Source organism: Heterodontus francisci, chromosome 12 (genome assembly GCF_036365525.1).
Source record: "Heterodontus francisci isolate sHetFra1 chromosome 12, sHetFra1.hap1, whole genome shotgun sequence".
NCBI classification, from domain to species: Eukaryota; Metazoa; Chordata; class Chondrichthyes; order Heterodontiformes; family Heterodontidae; genus Heterodontus; species Heterodontus francisci.
This window is the reverse complement of record NC_090382.1, coordinates 63,619,431-63,632,444: the sequence shown is the minus strand read 5'-3', so window position 1 is coordinate 63,632,444 and position 13,014 is coordinate 63,619,431.

Below are 13,014 nucleotides of genomic sequence, written 5' to 3'. Positions count from 1 at the left end.
GTCGTCCGCAAACTTACTAATCAGACCAGCTACATTTTCCTCCAAATCATTTATATATACTACAAACAGCAAAGGTCCCAGCACTGATCCCTGCGGAACACCACTAGTCACATCCCTCCATTCAGAAAAACACCCATCCACTGTTACCCTCTGTCTTCTGTGACTGAGCCAGTTCTGTATCCATCTTGCCAGCTCACCTCTGATCCCGTGTGACTTCACCTTTTGCACCAGTCTGCCATGCGGGACCTTGTCAAAGGCTTTACTAAAGTCCATATAGACAACATTCACCGCCCTTCCCTCATCAATCATCTTCGTCACTTCCTCAAAAAACTCAATCAAATTAGTAAGAAATGACCTCCCCTTCACAAAACCATGCTGTCTCTCACTAATAAGTTCATTTGTTTCCAAATGAGAGTAAATCCTGTCCCGAAGAATCCTCTCTAATAGTTTCCCTACCACTGACGTAAGGCTCACCGGCCTATAATTTCCTGGATTATCCTTACCACCCTTCTTAAACAAAGGAACAACATTGGCTATTCTCCAGTCCTCTGGGACCTCACCTGTAGCCAAAGAGGATGCAAAGATTTCTGTCAAGGCCCCAGCAATTTCTTCCCTTCCCTCCCTCAGTATTCTCGGGTAGATCCCATCAGGCCCTGGGGACTTATCTACCTTAATGCTTTGCAAGACACCCAACACCTCCTCCTTTTTGATAATGAGATGACTGAGACTATCTGCACTCCCTTCCCTAGGCTCATCATCCACCAAGTCCTTCTCCTTGGTGAATACGGATGCAAAGTACTCATTTAGAACCTCACCCATTTCCTCTGGCTCCACGCATAGATTCCCATCTCTGTCCTTGAGTGGGCCAACCCTTTCCCTGGTTACCCTCTTGCTCTTTATATATGTATATATAGCCTTGGGATTTTCCTTAATCCTGTTTGCCAATCATTTTTCATGACCCCTTTTAGCCCTCCTAACTCCTTGCTTAAGTTCCTTCCTACTGTCTTTATATTCCTCAAGTGCTTCATCTGTTCCTAGCCTTCCAGCCCTCACAAATGCTTCCTTTTTCTTTTTGACTAGGCTCACAATATCCCGTGTTATCCAAGCTTCCCGAAACTTGCCAAACTTGTCTTTCTTCCTCACAGGAACATGCTGGTCCAGGATTCTAATCAGCTGACGGTTGAAAGACTCCCACATGTCAGATGTTGATTTACCCTCAAACAGCCGCCCCCAATCTAAATTCTTCAGTTCCTGCCTAATATTGTTATAATTAGCCTTCCCCCAATTTAGCACCTTCACCCGAGGACTACTCTTATCCTTATTCACAAGTACCTTAAAACTTATGGAATTATGGTCACTGCTCCCGAAATGCTCCCCCACTGAAATTCGACCACCTGGCCGGGCTCATTCCCCAATACCAGGTCCAGAATGGCCCCATCCCTCGTTGGACTATCTGCATACTGTTTCAAGAAGCCCTCCTGGATGCTCCTTACAAATTCTGCCCCATCCAAGTCCCTAGCACGAAGTGAGTCCCAGTCAATATTGGGGAAGTTAAAATCACCCACCATTACAACCCTGTTACCTTTACATCTTTCCACTGCAAAATCTGGAACAATAAATTAACAGTGAGACTATCAGCACACACCGTTAGTAAAAGTGTAAATCAGACAGCAGCTGCCAGTAACAGCACGTGTGGAAATCAGGAAGCTGTTGTCCAAGTTGCCCTGATCCTCCAGCTTTGCTACGCCAGTATATTGCCAAGGGACATGGCATTCACATACGGAGAGAAGTTGCTGTACTCACATGCTATATACTCACTAAACTCACCAGAAAAACCAAGGGCTTGCCCATTCCAGGGTAGGTGAATTTTTAACGGGGTGATTTAAGTTGTAAAATACTGTCAATCTCTCAGTCAATGAAAATTAAGTGCGTTGTCTTATTCCATCAGATTATAATTATTGCTGAAGTTTGTTAAAACATTTTTTTTACCTTTCTTTCTGTCTCTTATCATTCTCTCTTAATTTCATCTTTCTTTTCCTTCATTTTTCTTTGTGTACATGATTTGGCATGGAATTAGATATTAAATATTCTGAATTGACACCTCCTGGTTCAGACTCTGTGCTGCTAAGTAACTATTCTTCAAACTGTTGGTTAAGGAGATACACAGCTGCTTGCCCTAGTCACAAAGGTTTCAGAACCCCTGCAGTGAATTGTGCCAAAATGCACTTCTAATTGCATCCACTTCCGTGTGCAAAAGCCCATAGTGGGCCAAAAGGCCTGTTTCAGTGCTGTATCTCTTAAAAAAAAAAGTCTGTGGGCAAATGTAAGAGTAATAAATGGCACCATTCATTCACTGCTGATTGCAAATTTAAGCCCAATGATCACATGGTTGTGCCATAAACCCACTATGGGCCAGATTTTATTCCAGCGATGGGTCCCAGCGGTGGGCCGGAAAGAAGGGAGAGACCCCACTTTGACCCTCTGTTGGACTCCCATTGCAATCACACAGTGGGCAGCCAATTAAGTGCCCACCATCGGGGATGCTATCCCCTTCAGGGATGAGCTTCCACCTCCAGACCTGCCGCCAACTGGAAGCGGTGGCCACTGCCGGTACCCTGCAGTACTGAGGACTTCAGAGACCCCAGGAGGGATGAGTGGGGTCAGAGTTGCCGGTAACGGGGTGGGGGAGTAGGAGTTGCAGTAGGTTAGTGAGGGTGGGGGGAGGTAGTCCTCCCGGTGGGGGGTCCTGAATTGCCCCCAAAAGGAGGGTCAGCCAGACCCCGCTAATTCCACATGGCAGTAGGTCCCTCCATTCTCCATAAAATTGGAGTGGGGGTGTGGTGGGGGGGGAAGAGTGGGAAAAGAGGCCCTTAATTGGCCACTTAAGGGCCTCAATTGGCCTGTCGCAGAAAGGCAAACTTTGGCATTCCCCGTCCCAGACAAAATGGCAGGGGACCTGGGCAACGTCGGGAATGGTACCCCTTACCATTCTGTTTGCCCTTTTGCCTCTGTGCCCATCTCCAAGGGCAGAATAAAATCCTGCCCAACGCAAGAGTGGGAAGATGTGGATTCATGCACATGACCCTACACACACTGAGCCCCTAAACTCTATTAGCTGGAAAAAAACTGCTGGATGACGTGGAGATACTTCTTGCGGGAAGTAGAAATCATAAAGGCGATGGAGAAGTTGGTCGGGACGGGGTTGGGGGGGGGGGGTGGTGGGGGAACGGGTGAGCGAGGAGGGAGTCACCCCAATTTATTACTTACATACCTGTGCAAAGCTACTTCACCAGCAGTATAGGCAGATTAGTAGAAGAAACAAGAATCGAATGGGAGCATTATATATTTTTGCACTGTTGCATATTTTCCTCAACTCAGACTTCACCATTAGATTAGATTAGATTAGAGATACAGCACTGAAACAGGCCCTTCGGCCCACCGAGTCTGTGCCGAACATCAACCACCCATCTATACTAATCCTACACTAATCCCATATTCCTACCAAACATCCCCACCTGTCCCTATATTTCCCTACCACCTACCTATACTAGTGACAATTTATAATGGTCAATTTACCTATCAACCTGCAAGTCTTTTGGCTTGTGGGAGGAAACCGGAGCACCCGGAGAAAACCCACGTAGACACAGGGAGAACTTGCAAACTCCACACAGGCAGTACCCGGAATCGAACCCGGGTCCCTGGAGCTGTGAGGCTGCGGTGCTAACCACTGTGCCCATTGTGCCCATGTTAAAGTCATATATCTAGCTTTTGAAATGTGATCAGTTTAACAATAACATAAGGATGCACTACCGGGGGAAAAATAGATCATCATGCATTAGATCACAGTACATTTTGTTGAAATAATTTGATCAAGTTATAATTGTAATGTGAATGCAAACACATCATTGAAACATTACATCAGTTTTAACCTACACTTTATTTTCATGGCTTTGTTATAAAATGCTCTCTCCTGAGTTTCCTCTTTGTTTTCTATTTTTGTTACTGGTTTTATAAGAACTATGCATTAACACCTTCTAAAGGAAAATCTTAGAACTACAGAAAGATTTGCCATAAAAACAAGAAATGCTGAAATACTCAGCAGGTCTGTCAGCATCTGTGGAGAGCAGAGTTAACGTTTCAGGTTAGTGACCTTTCATTAAAACTAATCTGATGTTCTGATGAAAGGTCACTGTCCTGAAACGTTAACTCTGCTTCTCTCTTCATAGATGCTGCCAGACTTGCTGAGTATTTCCAGCAATTCTGGTTTTTATTTTAGATTTCCAGCATCTACTGTATTTTGCTTTTATTATTAGAAAGATTTACCATATTTTCAGGACATCAAGAGCCATATTTTAATTTGTTAATTTTATTAAGAGGTTTATACAGATAAAAAGTGATATAACTTTGTAAAAAACTGGTCTTATTTAATTAAGTTCTGATGTTTTTTTGCATCTTTGATCATTGTTATGACCAGGTGAGAAAGGTGTCTAGGCGTCCCTTTCAGCCTTCACCTGGTCTTACTGTTACAGGGTTTAATTTTAAACAGCGTTTTTAGCTTCCCCTTGGTGAATCCTTGTTCACCACTTTCCAATCATAAGGCAAAGAAACCAACACAAACAAGTTTTCTTAGATTTAAAGAAGGTTGAAATTTATTAAACTTAAACTCTAATTTGGTTGACCCTACGGATACACGACGCATCCATGCTAGCATGTATACGTGATACATACATGTAAATAGAGTCATAGAGTTATACAACACAAAAACAGGCCCTTCGGCCCATCGTGTCTGTGCCAGCCATCAAGCACCTATCTATTCTAATCCCATTTTCCAGCACTTGGCCCGTAGCCTTATAGGCTATGGCATTTCAAGTGCTCATCTAAATACTTTTTAAATGTTGTGAGGGTTACTGCCTCTGCCACCCCTTCAGGCAGTATGTTCCAGATTCCAACCACCCTCTGAGTGAATTTTTTTTCCTTCAAATCCCCTCTAAACCTCCTGCCCCTTACCTTAAATCTATGCCCATGCTTATTGACCTCTCCAACAAGCGAAAAAGTTTCTTCCTATCTATCTTATCAATGCCCCTCATAATTTTGTATACCTCAATCAGGTCCCTCCTCAGCCTTCTCTGCTCTAAGGAAAACAACCCTAGCCTATCCAGTCTCTCTTCATAGCTGAAGAACCTCCAGCATAGGCTACACCTTGGTGAATCTCCTCTGCACCCTCTCCAGTGCAATCAAATCCACTACAAACAGCGACAGTCCCAGCAGCGATCCCTGCAGTACACCACTGGTCACAGGCTTCCACTCGCAAACACAACCCTCAACCATCACCCTCTGCCTCCTGCCACTAAGCCAATTTTGGATCCAATTTGCCAAATTGCCCTGGATCCCATGGGCTCTTACCTTCTTAACCAATCTCCCATACAGGACCTTGTCAAAAGCCTTAATGAAGTCCATGTAGACTATGTCTACTGCTTTACCCTCATCTACATATCGAGTCACCTCCTCGAAAAATTCAATCAAATTTGTTAAGACTCGATCTCCCCCTGACACAGCCATGCTGACTATCCCTGATTAATCCCTGCCTCTGCAAGGTGAGATTAATCCTGTCCCTCAGAATTTTTTCCAATAGTTTCCCTACCACTGTTAGACTCACTGGCCTGTAATTACCTGGTTTATCCCTGCTACCCTTCTTGAATAATAGCACCATATTCGCGGTCCTCCAGTCCTCTGGTACCTCTCCTGTGGCCAGAGAGGATTTGAAAATTTGTGTCAGAGCCCCTACTGTCTCCTCCCTTGCCTCACATAACAGCCTGGGATACATCTCCTCAGGGCCTGGGGATTTATCCACTTTTAAGTTCGCTAAAATAGCTAATACTTCCCCCCTTTCAATGCTAATTTGTTCAAGTGTATTACAATCCCCCTCCCTGATCGCTACACCTACATCGTCCTTCTCCATAGTGAACACAGATGAAAAGTAATCATTCAAAACCTCAACTATGTCCTCTGGCTCCACACACAGATTGCCACTTTGGTCCCTAATGGGCACTATTCTTTCCCTGGTTATCCTCTTTCCCTTAATATACTTATAAAACGCCTTGGGATTTTCCTTTATCTTGCCCGCCAGTGTTTTTTCATGTCCCCTCTTCGCTCTCCTAATTACTTTTTTTAAGTACCTCCTAAACTTTCTATACTCCTCCAGGACCTCCGCTGTTTTCAGTGCTCTGAATCTGCCATCAGCCTCCATTTTTTTTCCTTATCCAATCCTCTATATCCCTTGACATCCAGGGTTCCCTGGAATTGTTGGTCCTACCCTTCACCTTTACGGGAACATGTTGGCCCTGAACTCTCACTATTTCCTTTGTGAATGACTCCCACTGGTCTGAGGTAGACTTTCCTACAAGTAGCTACTCCCAGTCCACTTTGGCCTGATCCTGTTTTATCATATTGAAATCGGCCTTCCCCCCAATTCAGTCATTTTATTTCTGGTCCTTCTTTGTCCTTTTCCATAACTACCTTAAATCTTAGAGTTATGGTCACTATAGAGACAGAAAAGAGAAGAAAAAGTAGAAAAGTTTGAGGCGGTTCTTTCAGCTCACTGTAGAGTCCTTGATTGTGGGTAGATCTTGCTTTTTGTTGGGGTCCAGTATTCTTGTTAAACCTTGTTTGCTGTAGGAAACTTTTCCCTCTTGGGGTTCATGTGTCTTCAGTGGATTAAGAGGCTTGTGAGAAAGAGATGGGAGCAGACAGGAGAAATCTTATCAGTCCAGGAGCAAACAGACCGTTCAAACTGTTTGTACAATTCAGAAAAACCCAGGATGCCAAGAAAGTTAGTCATGTGACTAACTGGTCTGACCACGTCTTGGATTGTATCACCTTAGCAGTCTCTGGAATGCTCCTCTTACACTCAATACCTGGTGATCAAGGTCCATTACGGGTTGAGCGTGTCAGGGAATGGTCCTTTGTCCTTCCAAACACCATCTGTTAATATGCAATATTTTTTCCAGCCATGGCTGATCTGTTTAACAAGTTGTTTCTTCATTTCAGTAACAGTTTAAAATCAATGTTCATGACAAAATTAATGTGTCTCATTCTTGGCAAATAGGGGCCTAGCATGACATCATAGTTTAACCAATAGTGATATTGAGTTAAAAAAGATTGTTTTTTAAAGGACATTAATAAGAAGCCATTATGCATTGCAGTGGCAGGGACAAACTGAAAACTGAGCCAGCCAGAGCTGGCATTAACAAGTTTAACAAAGCAGAAAATTCTGAAGAACTACCACAGCAGTGACAGAAATGAATCCGACACAGAAGTTTTTTTTGTAATAGGGCATGAGTGAAATGATCATTACCAGATATATATTAGTGTAACAGGACCAGATGATGGTCTGAGACTGGAGATGGTACAGTGGATGCTAAATATAGGCAGCAGGTCAGCTGCAACAGGTCAGCCATTTGCAAATCACTACCAGTGGCACTGTTCTTGAATTTAATGTCACAAGGCCTTTCCAGGTACAAATAGGAGTCAGTTCAGGAGACGATGGGCAGAATCTCCTCACCTTAGTCCCTGCCAGAACAGCATTTTCATGTCTGGAATCCGACTCACTGAATTAGGCATCCAGCCACTGCTCTTTACCAGAGCAAGCTGTCATGATCTGTACAGGCATAAACTATTCATAACATTAAACATGGACTCTATTCAGCATAGCATCTTTTGGAACTGAATTTTCCTTTTGTTTTAACTGAACCACAATGGACATTAAAAGTGCACATGGGCTACAAAGATGGATACCGAAGAATATTCAAGAACTGACTCTCTGTCTGAAAGGACCAGAGAATACCTTCCAGACTCAGTGGTGTAATCAACACCTATCTTGAAACCATACGGAGACATTCCTGAACTGACTGGTTTTCTCCTGAAACAGAGAAGGTGATTATCTTAAACCTCCTTAGGATGAATGTCTTCGAATAATAAACAGGATGACACTAACCAACCTAGACGCCCACCATATTTGGAAAAGGAACTGTGAAAAGTCACATGGTGGGGCAGCCATGTTGGCTGTCTTTTCAAACAAAAATCTTTAAAATATAGACTGCAGAGAAAGCAGAAAGCAGACCAGGCAGTACCATCGTGCCTTAAATGAACTGGAGACTGTAGCATCTTAAGATTTCCAAACCTGTTACTTTTCAAGTCCACCAGTACAGAAAACCGACCTCCTAGTAATAAGTTTAGAAGCAACTAACTTTGTGATCTGCTGAAATCCACCTCTTCGAGAATACTGCAATGACTTCAATATGCAACTCTGGCTATTGAATCGAGGGCAGCACAGTGGCGCAGTGGTTAGCACTGCAGCCTCACAGCTCCAGGGACCCGGGTTCAATTCCGGGTACTGCCTGTGTGGAGTTTGCAAGTTCTCCCTGTGTCTGCGTGGGTTTCCTCCGGGTGCTCCAGTTTCCTCCCACATGCCAAAGCCTTGCAGGTTGATAGGTAAATTGGCCATTAGCAATTGCCCCTAGTATAGGTAGATGGTAGGGAAAAATATAGGGACAGGTGGGGATGTGGTAGGAATAAGAAATTAGTGTAGGATTAGTATAAATGGGTGGTTGATGGTCGGCACAAACTCGGTGTGCCGAAGGACCTGTTTCAGTGCTGTATCTCTAAATTAAACTAAACTAAACTAACTACGCTTCAGGAGTGAAGACACCTTCTTCTCCGGGCCCGCAATGCATGCCTTTTCCCCCCAAGACGAGCTAAACCATGTGACTTATGAACTATTTACAGAGTCATAGAGTTATACAGCACAGAAACAGGCCCTTCGGCCCATCGTGTCTGTGCCGGCCATCAAGCACCTAACTATTCGAATCCCATTTTCAAGTAAAATATTCCTTTGCTTGTAATTTGTTAAAGTGCACTATCCTCTTTAACAGCTTTCTTTCTCAAGTGCGTATGTGTGAGTGGTGAGTGAATGATGTCGTGTTAGATTTTTGGGGTGAATGTGAGAATAAAAATAATCCTCTTTATTTAAACCCACAAAAAGCGTGCTGCTTATTATTCATATTGGCCATACACTCAGGGGTTAAGAAACACACATATCTTCCTTTTCAAAACACACTGATTGCAGACAGAAAAAGGAAAAAGAAGTGGGATTGCAGTTCTCTCTCAATTCTGTCCAACAAAACTAATCGTTATCCCACCTCCAGGCTCCCCAACCAATTAGGGAGGACAGGCAGGATGATGCATCCATTCTTTCAAAGGAAGGATTTCTAAATAAAAGGACGGTATGGCTTACAACGGCTCACCAACACTTGGATTTTTGAAGCAGCAACAACCATAGGAATGTAGAGGAGCCTGGAAAATGTGCTCCACGGGTCCCTCACTTTTACCTGGAGGTCCTGCTGCACGATTTGCAGTGAGGTGAGTACTCCCAAGGATGTGAGGAAGCGGACAACCTCTCCAAACAAGCAGGCATGGATTGAAGTGGCCAAAGAAGTCAGCAGCAGGAGTCTGGTCTCTCCAACCTGGAAACAGTGCACCAAGAGGATCCAAGACCTCAGGAGGGCATGAGAGGTGAGTGGCATAAAACTTCCAGATGCCAAGCCCCACAATCTGACTTTCCCAGCATTTTCCTGCACAGCACACCTCAGGTCAACAGACTTTGCGGCTCCACTCTCTGCAGAGACCTGACATCCCCATTTGAGCAGCCAAAACTCACAACTGACCTCAGCTTATTGCCCTCTTGCACCCATGCCTCACAGTCGCCCTCCACAAATGGTGTCCTTCCCTCATCTCCACACAAGCTAATATGAACACTTACAGCTCTCTGCTTTCTCTTCTTGTAGAAGCTGCTGCTGAAGCAGTTTGCGATGATGTGTCCTGTGCTCTTACCCCTCAGCAGAGGTGGAAGGTGGAGTTACATAAACTTCCCTCTTGCCATGGTAAAGGCTAGAAACAGGGTAGTGCTGCTGAAAGTGAGTGAAGTGCTAGAGCGGTGAAGTGCCTTCCAGGAAGTGGACAATCACCTGTCAAGCAGTGAAAGCATTCTCTTAAAAAAAGAAATGCTTTGAGCAGCAGTCCCTCAATGGCACAACTGCAGCTCTTTAATGTAACTGATCAAAGCTGTCACAGATTGTCAGTTTCATTGAAAAAGCACTTCCCACTGTGCACTCACCTCAGTGATCCTGCTGACAGGTCAGAAAACAGGTCTGCTGGCTGGGAAATCCAGAATTCAGGGTGAAAACAAGTTTTAATTGCCTTCCTAACTACCTCAACCACTTCTTAAATACTTCCTCAACAGATCCTAGGGGTTTTCCACTCTCCTTCAAACCTACCCAGGGGAAAGCCAGAAGAGGACGAGATGATGTCAGGATCTTGACCTGACATCGATTTCAGGGACTTTCCCACCCCGCGCGCACTGGAACCTGCCTCCACCACACTGGGAAAATTCTGCCCAATTTCTGTTGGCCTTTTCTATGCCGTGAACGAATCACAGACTGCAAAATATATTTAAGGTAAAAAGTTAATTAATATTACTCACTTGTGCAGTGGTAGTGCATATTTGATGTTTTCTTCCTGCTTTTGCATTGTGTGCAACTTCTTTGTACAGGTACCATATTATTAAATATTTCCAAGTTCAAGGCGCATTACTAGCTGCAGGAACACACAAGTTTTGTTATCTGTGACTGGACAAAAGAGCTGAACTCAAGAGGTGAGGTGAGAGTGACTGCCCTTGACATCAAGGCAGCATTTGACTGAGTATGGCATCAAGGAGCCCGAGCAAAACTGGAGTCAATGGGAATCAGGGGGAAAACTCTCCACTGGTTGGAGTCGTACCGAGCGCAAAGGAAGATGGTTGTGGTTAGATTAGATTAGATTAGAGATACAGCACTGAAACAGGCCCTTCGGCCCACCGAGTCTGTGCCGACCATCAACCACCCATTTATACTAATCCTACACTAATCCCATATTCCTACCAAACATCCCCATCTGTCCCTATATTTCCCTACCACCTACCTATACTAGTGACAATTTATAACGGCCAATTTACCTACCAACCTGCAAGTCTTTTGGCTTGTGGGAGGAAACCGGAGCACCCGGAGAAAACCCACGCAGACACAGGGAGAACTTGCAAACTCCACACAGGCAGTACCCAGAATCGAACCCGGGTCCCTGGAGCTGTGAGGCTGCGGTGCTAACCACTGCGCCACTGTGCCGCCTATTGTTGGAGGTCAATCAGCTCAGTCCCAGGACATCACTGCAGGAGTTCCTCAGGGTAGTGTCCTAGGCCCAACCATCTTCAGCTGCTTCATCAATGACCTTCCTTCAATCATAAAGTCAGCAGTGGGGAGGTTCACTAATGATTGCACAATGTTCAGGACCAGTCGTGACTCCTCAGATACTGACTCAGTCCATGTAGAAATTCAGCAAGACCTGGACAATATCCAGGCTTGGGCTGATAAGTGGCAAATAACATTCACACCACACAAGTGCCAGGCAATGACCATTTTCAACAAGAGAGAATCTAACCATCTCCCCTTAACATTCAATAGCATTACGATCACTGAATCCCCCACTATCAACATCTTGGGGGTTTACCATTGACCAGAAACTGAACTTGAGTAGCCATATAAATACCGTGCCTATAAGACCAAGTCAGAGGCTAGGAATCCTGTGGCGTGTAACTCACCTTCTGACTCCCCAAAGCCTGTCCACCATCTACAAGGCACAAGTCAGGATTGTGATGGAATAATCTCCACTTGCCTGGATGGGCAGAGCTCCAACAACACTCAAGAGCTCGACACCATCCAGGACAAAGCAGCCCGTTTGATTGTCATCCCATTCACAAATATTCCTTCCCTCCATCACTGACGCACAGTGGCAGCAGTGTGTACCATCTACAAGAAGCACTGTAGCAACGCACCAAGGCTCTTTCGACAGCACCTTCCAAACCCGCGACCTCGACCACCTAGAAGGACAAGGGCAGCAGATTTCTGGGAACATCACCAACTGCAAATTCCCCTCCAAGCCACACACCACCCTGACATGGAACTCTATCGCCGTTCCTTCACTGTCACTGGGTCAAAATCCTGGAACTCCCTTCCTAACAGCACTGTGGGTGTACCTACCCACATAAGAAGGCAGCTCACCACCACCTTCTCAGCAGCAATTAGGGATGGGCAATAAATGCTGGCCTAGCCAGTGACTCCCACATCCCATGAACAAACAAAAAAAAAATCAGTGACTAAATCTATCCACCGACATTTGTGTTAGGGGTTCCCTTTCCTGCAGCTGTTGTATATCACTGTTTCCAGATGTCACACCTACTATAATGGTACTAGAATTATACAATTAAGATAAGCTGAACCCTCCAAATCCACCTTTAAGGTAATCAAGCATTGGTATATTAATCCAAATCTCAGGAAACACTCAGGAAATAATGTCTATCAGACCAGTCATAAAGGATGTGTTTAACTAAATAATATCAGTTGAATTGGAGGAGGGAGTCTCATTTTGCTTTTACCTAGGGTCTGATCAGGCCTAACAATGGATGTACACTACAAAACTTGTTAGTGATGTGATGTGAAACTGTTCCATACTAATGACAGTTATTGTTTAAAGAACCCTTAAAACTAATCTAATAATCCACTGACCTCAAATCTAATTTGAGGATGTAAATGTTCCTATAGTACACACCACCATCACCATCTTTGGATGTATGATCACAGAAAGCTAAACAGGAGCAGGTTTAACTACACATTTACAGTATCATGTGAGACTTGGAGAGTTTTGTGATCAAAATTAAGTTATCTGTCAAAATACCTCAGTGAAAACTATAACTAGACCAGTGTTTAACTTATTATGCATATATTTAATAACAAGGGCATAGTAGTTTATAACATCAGCTGGACTTGAGTGGATTACTACAGCATGGTCCTCTGCCAAAACCACCCAGTATTCCAGAAACATCGAGCAAAGAAAACCCCGAGCTTCTGTGCTCCACGACCAACCATTTCC